The sequence below is a fragment of the Chiloscyllium plagiosum genome, unplaced genomic scaffold (assembly GCF_037043375.1).
Source record: "Chiloscyllium plagiosum isolate Xiang-an unplaced genomic scaffold, Cpla_swu_hap1 HiC_scaffold_48, whole genome shotgun sequence".
Taxonomy (NCBI): domain Eukaryota; kingdom Metazoa; phylum Chordata; class Chondrichthyes; order Orectolobiformes; family Hemiscylliidae; genus Chiloscyllium; species Chiloscyllium plagiosum.
In genome coordinates, this window is record NW_028270186.1 from 34,011,024 (window position 1) to 34,024,042 (window position 13,019).

The following is a 13,019-nucleotide window of genomic DNA, read 5'->3' on the forward strand; positions in this document are numbered from 1 at the left end:
GGTATTGATGGAGCACTTTCTGAGGTATTGGGGAAGCACTTTCTGAGGTACTGAGGGAGCACTTTCTGAGGTATTGAGTGAGCACTATCTGAGGTATTGAGTGGGTAATATCTGATGTACTGAGGGAGCACATTCTGAGGTATTTAGGGAGCACTTTCTGAGTTACTGAGTGAGAACAATCTGAGGTACTGAGGGAGAACTGTCTGAGGAACTGAGGGAGCACTATCTGAGGTATTGAGGGAGCACTTTCTGAGGTATTGAGGAAGCACTTTCTGAGGTACTGAGGGAGCACTTTGTGAGGTATTGAGGGAGCACTTTCTGAGGAACTGAGCGAGCACTTTGTGAGGAATTGAGGGAGCACTATCTGAGGTATTGAGGGAGAACACTCTGATGTACTGAGGGAGCACTTTCTGAGGTATTGAGGAAGCACTTTCTGAGGTATTGAGGAAGCACTTTCTGAGGTATTGAGGGAGAACTCTCTGATGTACTGAGGGAGCACTTTCTGAGGTATTGAGGGAGCACTATCTGAGGTACTGAGGGACCAGGTTCTGAGGTATTCAGGAAGCAGTCTCTGAGGTACTGAGGGAGAACTATCTGAGGTACTGAGGTAGCACTTTCTGAGGTATTGAGGAAGCACTTTCTTAGGTATTGAGGAAGCACTTTCTGAGGCATTGAGGGAGAACTCTCTGAGGTAGTGAGGGAGCACTTTCTGAGGTATTAAGGGAGCACTATCTGAGGCATTGTGGGAGCAATATCTGAGGTACTGAGGGAACACTTTCTGAGGTATTTTGGGAGCACTTTCTGAGGTACTGAGTGAGAACTATCTGAGGTACTGAGGGAGAAAATATCTGAGGTACTGAGGGAGCAGTTTCTGAGGTATTGAGGGAGCACTTTCTGACGTACTGAGGAAGCACGAGCTGAGGTTCTGAGAGAGTACTATCTGAGGTACTGAGCGAGCACTTTCTGAGGTATTGAGAGAGCACTTTCTGAGGTATTGAGGGAGAACTATCTGAGGTATTGTGGGAGCACTATCTGAGGTATTGAGGGAGAACTATCTGAGGTATTGTGGGAGCACTATCTGAGGCATTGAGGGAGAACTATCTGAGGTATTGAGGGAGCACTATCTGAGGTATTGAGGGAGAACTATCTGAGGTATTGAGGGAGCACTATCTGAGGTATTGAGGGAGAACTATCTGAGGTATTGAGGAGCACTATCTGAAGTATTGAGGGAGAACTATCAGAGGTATTGAGCGAGCACTTTCAGAGGTTTTGTGGGGGAACTATCTGAGGTATTGTAGGAGAACTATCTTAGTTATGGAGGGAGCACTCTCTAAGGTATTGATGGAGCACTTTCTGAGGTATTGAGGTTGCACTTTCTGAGGTACTGAGGGAGCACTTTCTGAGGTATTGAGAAACCGCTTTCTGAGGAATTGAGGAAGTGCTTTCTGAGGTATTGAGGGAGCACTATCTGAGGTATTGAAGAAGCACTTACTGAGGTCTTGAGGAAGCACTTTCTGAGGTACTGAGGGAGCACTTTCTGAGGTATTGAGCAAGCACTATCTGAGGTACTGAGGGAGCAAGTTCTGGTGTACTGAGGGAGAACTATCTGAGGTACTGAGGGAGAACTATCTGAGGTATTGATGGAGCACCTTCTGAGGTATTGAGGGAGCACTATCTGAGGTACTGAGAGAGCACTTTCTGAGGTATTGAGGAAGCACTTTCTGAGGTATTGAGGGAACACAATCTGTTGTATTGAGGAAGCACTTTATGAGGTATTGAGGGAGCACTATCTGAGGTATTGAGGGAGCACTATCTGCGATACTGAGGGAGAACTATCTGTGGTATTGATGGAGCACTTTCTGAGGTATTGGGGAAGCACTTTCTGAGGTACTGAGGGAGCACTTTCTGAGGTATTGAGTGAGCACTATCTGAGGTATTGAGTGGGTAATATCTGATGTACTGAGGGAGCACATTCTGAGGTATTTAGGGAGCACTTTCTGAGTTACTGAGTGAGAACAATCTGAGGTACTGAGGGAGAACTATCTGAGGAACTGAGGGAGCACCATCTGAGGTATTGAGGGAGCACTTTCTGAGGTATTGAGGAAGCACTTTCTGAGGTACTGAGGGAGCACTTTGTGAGGTATTGAGGGAGCACTTTCTGAGGAACTGAGCGAGCACTTTGTGAGGAATTGAGGGAGCACTATCTGCGGTATTGAGGGAGAACACTCTGATGTACTGAGGGAGCACTTTCTGAGGTATTGAGGAAGCACTTTCTGAGGTATTGAGGAAGCACTTTCTGAGGTATTGCGGGAGAACTCTCTGATGTACTGAGGGAGCACTTTCTGAGGTATTGAGGGAGCACTATCTGAGGTACTGAGGGACCAGGTTCTGCGGTATTCAGGAAGCAGTCTCTGAGGTACTGAGGGAGAACTATCTGAGGTACTGAGGTAGCACTTTCTGAGGTATTGAGAAGCACTTTCTTAGGTATTGAGGAAGCACTTTCTGAGGCATTGAGGGAGAACTCTCTGAGGTAGTGAGGGAGCACTTTCTGAGGTATTAAGGGAGCACTATCTGAGGCATTGTGGGAGCAATATCTGAGGTACTGAGGGAGCACTTTCTGAGGTATTTTGGGAGCACTTTCTGAGGTACTGAGTGAGAACTATCTGAGGTACTGAGGGAGAAAAAAACTGAGGTACTGAGGGAGCAGTTTCTGAGGTATTGAGGGAGCACTTTCTGACGTACTGAGGAAGCACTAGCTGAGGTTCTGAGAGAGTACTATCTGAGGTACTGAGCGAACACTTTCTGAGGTATTGAGGGAGCACTTTCTGAGGTATTGAGGGAGAACTATCTGAGGTATTGTGGGAGCACTATCTGAGGTAGTGAGGGAGAACTATCTGAGGTATTGTGGGAGCACTATCTGAGGCATTGAGGGAGAACTATCTGAGGTATTGAGGGAGCACTTCCAGAGGTATTGAGGGAGAACTATCTGAGGTATTGAGGGAGCACTATCTGAGGTATTGAGGGAGAACTATCTGAGGTATTGAGGAGCACTATCTGAAGTATTGAGTGAGAACTATCAGAGGTATTGAGCGAGCACTTTCAGAGGTTTTGTGGGGGAACTATCTGAGGTATTGTAGGAGAACTATCTTAGTTATGGAGGGAGCACTCTCTAAGGTATTGATGGAGCACTTTCTGAGGTATTGAGGTTGCACTTTCTGAGGTACTGAGGGAGCACTTTCTGAGGTATTGAGAAACCGCTTTCTGAGGAATTGAGGAAGTGCTTTCTGAGGTATTGAGGGAGCACTATCTGAGGTATAGAAAAAGCACTTACTGAGGTCTTGAGGAAGCACTTTCTGAGGTACTGAGGGAGCACTTTCTGAGGTATTGAGCAAGCACTATCTGAGGTACTGAGGGAGCAAGTTCTGGTGTACTGAGGGAGAACTATCTGAGGTACTGAGGGAGAACTATCTGAGGTATTGATGGAGCATCTTCTGAGGTATTGAGGGAACACAATCTGTTGTATTGAGGAAGCACATTATGAGGTATTGAGGGAGCACTATCTGAGGTATTGAGGGAGCACTATCTGAGATACTGAGGGAGAACTATCTGTGGTATTGATGGAGCACTTTCTGAGGTATTGGGGAAGCACTTTCTGAGGTACTGAGGGAGCACTTTCTGAGGTATTGAGTGAGCACTATCTGAGGTATTGAGTGGGTAATATCTGATGTACTGAGGCAGCACATTCTGAAGTATTTAGGGAGCACTTTCTGAGTTACTGAGTGAGAACAATCTGAGGTACTGAGGGAGAACTATCTGAGGAACTGAGGGAGCACTATCTGAGGTATTGAGGGAGCACTTTCTGAGGTATTGAGGAAGCACTCTCTGAGGTACTGAGGGAGAACTATCTGTGGTATTGATGGAACACTTTCTGAGGTATTGAAGAAGCACTTTCTGAGGTAATGAGGGAGCACTTTCTGAGGTATTGAGGGAGCACTTTCTTAGGTATTGAGTGAGCACTTTCTGAGATACTGAGGGAGCACTTTCTGAGGTACTGAGGGAGCACTTTCTGAGGTATTGAGGGAGCAATATCTGAGGTACTGAGGGAACAAGTTCTGAGCTAATCAGGAAGCACTCTCTGAGGTACTGAGGGAGAACTATCTGAGGTACTGAGGGAGAACTATCTGAGGTACTGAGGGAGAACTATCTGAGGTACTGAGGGAGCACTTTCTGAGGTATTAAGGGAGCAATATCTGAGGCACTGAGGGAGCAATATCTGAGGTACTGAGGGAGCACTTTCTGAGCTATTTAGGGAGCACTTTCTGAGGTACTGAGTGAGAACTATCTGAGTACTGAGGGAGAACAATCTGAGGTACTGAGGGAGCAGTTTCTGAGATATTGAGGGAGCACTTTCTGACGTGCTGAGGAAGCACTATCTGAGGTTCTGATCGAGTACTATCTGAGGTACTGAGCGAGCAATTTCTGAGGTATTGAGGGAGCACTTTCTGAGGTACTGCGGGAGCACTATCTGAGGTATTGAGGGAGAACTATCTGAGGTATTGTGGGAGCACTATCTGAGGCATTGAGGGAGAATTATCTGAATTATTGAGGAAGCTTTTCAGAGGTATTGAGGGAGAACTATCTGAGGTATTGAGGGAGCACTATCTGAGGTTTTGAGGGAGAACAATCTGAGGTATTGAGGAGCACTATCTGAAGTATTGAGGGAGAACTATCTGAGGTATTGAGCAAGCACCTTCAGAGGTTTTGAGGGAGAACTATCTGAGGTATTGAAGGAGAACTATCTTAGGTATTGAGGGAGCACTCTCTGAGGTATTGATGGAGCACTTTCTGACGTATTGGGGTAGCAATTTCTTAGGTAGTGAGGGGACATTTTCTGAGGTATTGATGGAGCACTTTCTGAGGTACTGATGGAAAAGTCTCTGAGGAATTGAGGGAGCAATTTCGAGGTATTGAGGGAGAACTACCTGAGGTATTGAGGGAGCACTTTCTGAGGTACTGAGGAAGCACAATCTGATGTATTGAGGGAGCACCTTCTGAGATACTGAGGAATCACTATCAGAGGTACTGAGGGAGCACTTTCTGAGGTACTGAGGGAGAACTATCTGAGGTACTGAGGGACCACTTTCTGAAGTATTGAGGGAGCGCTATCTGAGGTAATGAAGAAGCACTTCTGAGGTATTGAGGGAGCACTTTCTGAGGTATTGAGGGAGCACTATCTGAGGTACTGAGGGAGCACTTTCTGAGGTATTGAGAAAACACTTTCTGAGGTATTGAGGAAGCACTTTCTGAGGAATTGAGAGAGCACTATCTGAGGTATTGAGGAAGCACTTTCTGAGGTATTGAGGAAGCACTTTCTGAGGTACTGAGGGAGCACTTTCTGAGGTACTGAGGGAGCACTTTCTGAGGTACAGAGGGAGCACTCTCTGAGGTATTGAGGACGCACTTTCTGAGGTATAGTGGAAGCACTTTCAGAGGTATTGAGTGAACACTTACTGAGGTACTGAGGGAGCACTTTCTGATGTATTGAGGAAGCACTTTCTGAGGTATTGAGGGAGCACTTTCTGAGTTACTGAGGGAGCACTTTCTGAGGCACTGAGGGAACAAGTTCTGAGGTGTTCAGGAAGCAGTCTCTGAGGTACTGAGGGAGAACTATCTGATGTACTGAGGGAGCAAGTTCTGAGGTACTGAGGGAGAACTATCTGAGGTACTGAGGGAGCACATTCTGAGGTATTGAGGAAGCACTGTCTGAGGTATAGAGTGAACACAATCTGTTGTATTGAGGAAGCACTTTATGGGGTATTAAGGGAGCACTTTCTGAGGTATTGAGGGAGCACTATCTGAGGTACTGAGGGAGCAAGTTCTGAGGTACTGAGGGAGAACTATCTGAGGTACTGAGGGAGCACATTCTGAGGTATTGAGGAAGCACTTTCTGAGGTATAGAGGGAACACAATCTGTTGTATTGAGGAAGCACTTTATGGGGTATTAAGGGAGCACTTTCTGAGGTATTGAGGGAGCACTATCTGAGATACTGAGGGAGACCTATCTGTGGTATTGATGGAGCACTTTCTGAGGTATTGAGGAAGGACTTTCTGAGGTATTGAGGGAGCACTATCTGAGGTACTGAGCGAGCACTTTCTGAGGTATTGAGGAAGCACTTTCTGAGGTATTGAGGAAGTACTTTCTGAGGTATTGAGGGTGCACTTTCTGATGTACTGAGGGAGCATTTTCTGAAGTATTGAGGAAGCACTTTCTGAGGTATTGTGTTGCACTTTCTGAGGTACTGAGGGAGCACTTTCTGAGGTATTGAGGAAGCACTTTCTGAGGTACTGAGGCAGCACTTTCTGAGGTACTGAGGGAGCACTTTCTGAGGTACAGAGGGAGCACTCTCTGAGGTATTGAGGAAGCACTTTCTGAGGTATAGAGGAAGCACTATCTGAGGTATTGAAGAAGCTTTCTGAGGTACTGAGGGAGCACTTTCTGAGGTACTGAGGGAGCACTTTCTGAGGTACAGAAGGAGCACTCTCTGAGGTATTGAGGACGCACTTTCTGAGGTATAGTGGAAGCACTTTCTGAGGTATTGAGTGAACACTTACTGAGGTACTGAGGGAGCACTTTCTGATGTATTGAGGAAGCACTTTCTGAGGTATTGAGGGAGCACTTTCTGAGTTACTGAGGGAGCACTTTCTGAGGCACTGAGGGAACAAGTTCTGAGGTGTTCAGGAAGCAGTCTCTGAGGTACTGAGGGAGAACTATCTGATGTACTGAGGGAGCACTTTCTGAGGTATTGAGGAAGCACTTTCTTAGGTATTGAGGAAGCACTTTCTGATGTATTGAGGGAGAACTCTCTGAGGTACTGAGGGAGCACCTTCTGAGGTAGTTTGGGAGCACTTCCTGAGGTACTGAGAGAGAACTATCTGAGGTACTGAGGGAGAAAATATCTGAGGTACTGAGGGAGCAGTTTCTGAGGTATTGAGGGAGCTCTTTCTGACGTACTGAGGAAGCACTAGCTGAGGTTCTGAGTGAGTACTTTCTGAGGTACTGAGCAAGCACTTTCTGAGGTATTGAGAGAGCACTTTCTGAGGTACTGCGGGGGCACTATCTGAGGTATTGAGGGAGAACTATCTGAGGTATTGTGGGAGCATTATCTGAGGCATTGAAGGAGAAATATCTGAGGCATTGAGGGTACACTTTCAGAGGTATTGAGGGAGATCTATCTGAGGTATTGAGAGAGCACTATCTGAGGTATTGAGGGAGAACTATCTGAGGTATTGAGGAGCACTATCTGAAGTATTGAGGGAGAACTATCAGAGGTATTGAGTGAGCACTTTCAGAGGTTTTGAGGGGGAACTATCTGAGGTATTGAAGGAGAACTATCTTAGGTATGGAGGGAGCACTCTCTGAGGTATTGATGGAGCACTTTCTGAGGTATTGAAGGAGAACTATCTGAGGTATTGAGGGAGCACTATCTGAGGTACTGGGCGAGCACTTTCTGACGTATTGAGCAAGCACTATCTGAGGTACTGAGGGAGCAAGTTCTGATGTACTGAGGGAGAACTATCTGAGGTACTGAGGGAGAACTATCTGAGGTATTGATGGTGCACCTTCTGAGGTATTGAGGGAGCACTATCTGAGGTACTGAGAGAGCACTTTCTGAGGTATTGAGGAAGCACTTTCTGAGGTACTGAGGGAGCACTTTCTGACGTATTGAGCAAGCACTATCTGAGGTACTGAGGGAGCAAGTTCTGATGTACTGAGGGAGAACTATCTGAGGTACTGAGGGAGAACTATCTGAGGTATTGATGGTGCACCTTCTGAGGTATTGAGGGAGCACTATCTGAGGTACTGAGAGAGCACTTTCTGAGGTATTGAGGAAGCACTTTCTGAGGTATTGACGGAACACAATCTGTTGTATTGAGGAAGCACTTTATGAGGTATTGATGGAGCACTTTCTGAGGTATTGAGGAAGCACTTTCTGAGGTATTGAGGGAACACTATCTGAGGTATTGACGAAGCACTTTCTGAGGTATTGAAGAAGCACTTTCTGAGGTACTGAGGGAGCACTTTCTGACGTATTGAGCAAGCACTATCTGAGGTACTGAGGGAGCAAGCTCTGATGTCCTGAGGGAGAACTATCTGAGGTACTGAGGGAGAACTATCTGAGGTATTGATGGTGCACATTCTGAGGTATTGAGGGAGCACTATCTGAGGTACTGAGAGAGCACTTTCTGAGGTATTGAGGAAGCACTTTCTGAGGTATTGACGGAACACAATCTGTTGTATTGAGGAAGCACTTTATGAGGTATTGAGGGAGCACTTTCTGAGGTATTGAGGACGCACTTTCTGAGGTACTGAGGGAGCACTTTCTGAGGTATTGAAGGAGCACCATCTGAGGTACTGAGGGAATAAGTTCTGAGCTAATCAGGAAACACTCTCTTAGGTACTGAGGGAGAACTATCTGAGGTACTGAGGGAGAACTATCTGAGGTACTGAGGGAGAACAATCTGAGGTACTGAGGGAGCAGTTTCTGAGATATTGAGGGAGCACTTTCTGACGTACTGAGGAAGCACTATCTGAGGTTCTGAGCGAGTACTATCTGAGGTACTGAGCGAGCACTTTCTGAGATATTGAGGGAGCACTTTCTGAGTTACTGCGGGAGCACTATCTGAGGTATTGAGGGAGAACCATCTGAGGTATTGTGGAAGCACTATCTGAGGCATTGAGGGAGAACTATCTGAGGTATTCAGGGAGAACTATCTGATGTACTGATGGAGCACTATCTGAGGTTTTGAGGGAGAAAAATCTGAGGTATTGAGGAGCACTATCTGAAGTATTGAGGGAGAACTATCTGAGGTATTGAGCTAGCACTTTCAGAGGATTTGAGGGAGAACTGTCTGAGGTATTGAAGGAGAACTATCTTAGGTATTGAGGGAGCACTCTCTGAGGTATTGATGGAACACTTTCTGAGGTATTGAGGTAGCAATTTCTTAGGTACTGAGGGGACACTTTCTGAGGTATTGTGGGAGCACTTTCTGAGGTACTGATGGAACAGTCTCTGAGGTATTGAGGGAGCAATTGCGAGGTATTGAGGGAGAACTACCTGAGGTATTGAGGGAGCACTTTCTGAGGTACTGAGGAAGCACTATCTGAGGGATTGAGGGAGCACCTTCTGAGGTACTGAGGAATCACTATCAGAGGTTCTGAGGGAGCACTTTCTGAGGTACTGAGGGAGAACTATCTGAGGTACTGAGGGACCACTTGCTGAAGTATTGAGGGAGCACATTCTGAGGTATTGAGGGACCAATATCTGTGGTATTGAGGAAGCATTTTCTGAGGTATTGAGGGAGCACTTTCTGAGGTATTGAGGGAGCACTATCTGAGGTACTGAGGGAGCACTTTCTGAGGTATTGAGAAAGCACTTTCTGAGGTATTTAGGAAGCACTTTCTGAGGTACTGAGGGAGCACTATCTGAGGTACTGAGGGAACAAGTTCTGAGCTAATCAGGAAGCACTCTCTGAGGTACTGAGGGAGAACTATCTGAGGTACTGAGGGAACACTTTCTGAGGTATTAAGGGAGCACTATCTGAGGCATTGAGGGAGCAATATCTGAGGTACTGAGGGAGCACTTTCTGAGCTATTTAGGTAGCGCTTTCTGAGGTACTGAGTGAGAACTATCTGAGCACTGAGGGAGAACAATCTGAGGTACTGAGGGAGCAGTTTCTGAGATATTGAGGGAGCACTTTCTGACGTACTGAGGAAGCACTATCTGAGGTTCTGAGCGATTACTATCTGAGGTACAGAGGGAGAACTATCTGAGGTATTGATGGTGCACCTTCTGAGGTATTGAGGGAGCACTATCTGAGGTACTGAGAGAGCACTTTCTGAGGTATTGAGGAAGCACTTTCTGAGGTACTGAGGGAGCACTTTCTGACGTATTGAGCAAGCACTATCTGAGGTACTGAGGGAGCAAGTTCTGATGTACTGAGGGAGAACTATCTGAGGTACTGAGGGAGAACTATCTGAGGTATTGATGGTGCACCTTCTGAGGTATTGAGGGAGCACTATCTGAGGTGCTGAGAGAGCACTTTCTGAGGTATTGAGGAAGCACTTTCTGAGGTATTGACGGAACACAATCTGTTGTATTGAGGAAGCACTTTATGAGGTATTGATGGAGCACTTTCTGAGGTATTGAGGAAGCACTTTCTGAGGTATTGAGGGAACACTATCTGAGGTATTGACGAAGCACTTTCTGAGGTATTGAAGAAGCACTTTCTGAGGTACTGAGGGAGCACTTTCTGACGTATTGAGCAAGCACTATCTGAGGTACTGAGGGAGCAAGCTCTGATGTCCTGAGGGAGAACTATCTGAGGTACTGAGGGAGAACTATCTGAGGTATTGATGGTGCACCTTCTGAGGTATTGAGGGAGCACTATCTGAGGTACTGAGAGAGCACTTTCTGAGGTATTGAGGAAGCACTTTATGAGGTATTGAGGGAGAACTTTCTGAGGTATTGAGGACGCACTTTCTGAGGTACTGAGGGAGCACTTTCTGAGGTATTGAAGGAGCACTATCTGAGGTACTGAGGGAATAAGTTCTGAGCTAATCAGGAAACACTCTCTTAGGTACTGAGGGAGAACTATCTGAGGTACTGAGGGAGAACTATCTGAGGTACTGAGGGAGCACTTTCTGAGGTATTAAGGGAGCACTATCTGAGGCATTGAGGGAGCAATATCTGAGGTACTGAGGGAGCACTTTCTGAGCTATTTAGGGAGCACCTTCTGAGGTACTGAGTGAGAACTATCTGAGGTACTGAGGGAGAACAATCTGAGGTACTGAGGGAGCAGTTTCTGAGATATTGAGGGAGCACTTTCTGACGTACTGAGGAAGCACTATCTGAGGTTCTGAGCGAGTACTATCTGAGGTACTGAGCGAGCACTTTCTGAGATATTGAGGGAGCACTTTCTGAGGTACTGCGGGAGCACTATCTGAGGTATTGAGGGAGAACCATCTGAGGTATTGTGGGAGCACTATCTGAGGCATTGAGGGAGAACTATCTGAGGTGAAGAAGAGCAGAGCAGTAGTAATTGGGGACTCGATAGTTCGTGGCACAGATAGGCGGTTTTGTGGGAACGAGAGAGACTCACGTTTGGTATGTTGCCTCCCAGGTGCAAGGGTACGTGATGTCTCTGATCGTGTTTTCCGGGTCCTGGAGGGGGAGGGGGAGCAACCCGAAGTCGTGGTCCACATTGGCACCAACGACATAGGTAGGAGGAGTGCTGAGGATGTTAGACAGGCTTTCAGGGAGCTAGGTTGGAAGCTTGGAGTTAGAACAAACAGAGTTGTTGTCTCTGGTTTGTTACCCGTGCCACGTGATAGAGATTCGAGGAATATGGAGAGAGAACAATTAAATGCGTGGCTTCAGGGATGGTGCAGGAGGGAGGGGTTCCAGTTTTTGGATAACTGGGGTTCTTTCTGGGGACGGTGGGACCTCTATAAACAGGATGGTCTACACCTGAACCTGAGGGGAACCAGTATCCTTGGGGGGAGGTTTGCTAGTGCTCTTGGGGGGGGTTTAAACTAACTCGGCAGGGGCATGGGAACCCAGATTGTAGCTTCAGGGTGCAGGGCCTGGAGTGTAGGGAGGTGAGGAACATGGCATCAATTTCCAAGGAGGGTGCCTGTAAACAGGGAAGTGGCTTGAAGTGTGTATACTTCAATGCAAGAAGTATACGAAATAAGGTAGGTGAACTTGCAGCGTTGGTTGGTACCTGGGACTTCGATGTTGTGGCTATTACGGAGACATGGCTAGAACAGGGACAGGATTGGCTGTTGCAGGTTCCGGGATTTAAATGTTTTAGTAGGTTTAGAGGTGGGGGTAAAAGAGGGGGAGGTGTGGCATTGCTTGTCAAAGATAGTATTACAGCGGTGGAAAGGACGATGGATGAGGACTTGCCATCTGAGGTAGTTTGGGCTGAGGTTAGGAATAGGAAAGGTGAGGTCACCCTGTTAGGAGTCTTTTACAGGCCTCCTAATAGTCCTAGAATCATTGAAGAAAGGATTGGGAAGGTGATTCAGGAGATGAGTGACAGTAATAGGGTGGTTGTTATGGGGGACTTTAACTTTCCTGATATTGATTGGGAAAGCTATAGCTCAAGTTCGTTAGATGGGTCAGTGTTTGTTCAATGTGTGCAGGAGAGTTTCCTGACACAATATGTAGACAGGCCAACAAGAGGTGAGGCCATACTGGATTTGGTTCTGGGTAACGAACCAGGCCAGGTGTTAGAATTAGAGGTAGGTGAGCACTTTGGGGATAGTGACCATAATTCGGTGATTTTTACACTTGTGATGGAGAGGGATAAGTGTGTACTACAGGGCAAGAATTATAGCTGGGGTAAGGGAAATTATGATGCGGTGAGGCATGACTTAGGATGTGTGGCTTGGAAAAGTAGACTCCAAGGCAAGAGTGTAAATGATATGTGGAACTTGTTCAAGGGGCAACTATTGAGTGTCCTTGATAATTATGTACCTGTCAGGCAGGTAGGAAAGGGTCGTGCGAGGGAGCCGTGGTTTAATAAGGAATTGGAATCCCTTGTTAAATGGAAGAGGGCGGCCTATCTCAAGATGAGACGTGAAGGTTCAATTGGGGCGATTGAGAGTTATAGGGTAGCCAGGAAGGACCTGAAGAGAGAGCTAAAAGCAGCAAGGAGGGGACATGAAAGGTCCTTAGTAGATAGGATTAGGGAAAACCCTAAGGCTTTCTATAGGTATGTTAGGAATAAAAGAATGACTAGGGTAGGAATAGGTCCAGTCAAGGATAGTAGGGGGAAGTTGCGTGTGGAGGCGGAAGAGATTGGGGAGACACTGAATGAATACTTTTCTTCAGTATTCACTCAGGAACAGGGCATTGTTGTCGATGAGAATACTGAGGCACAAATAAGTAGAATGGATGGCTTTGAGGTATGTAGAGAAGAGGTGTTGGAAATCCTGGAAAAGGTGAAAATAG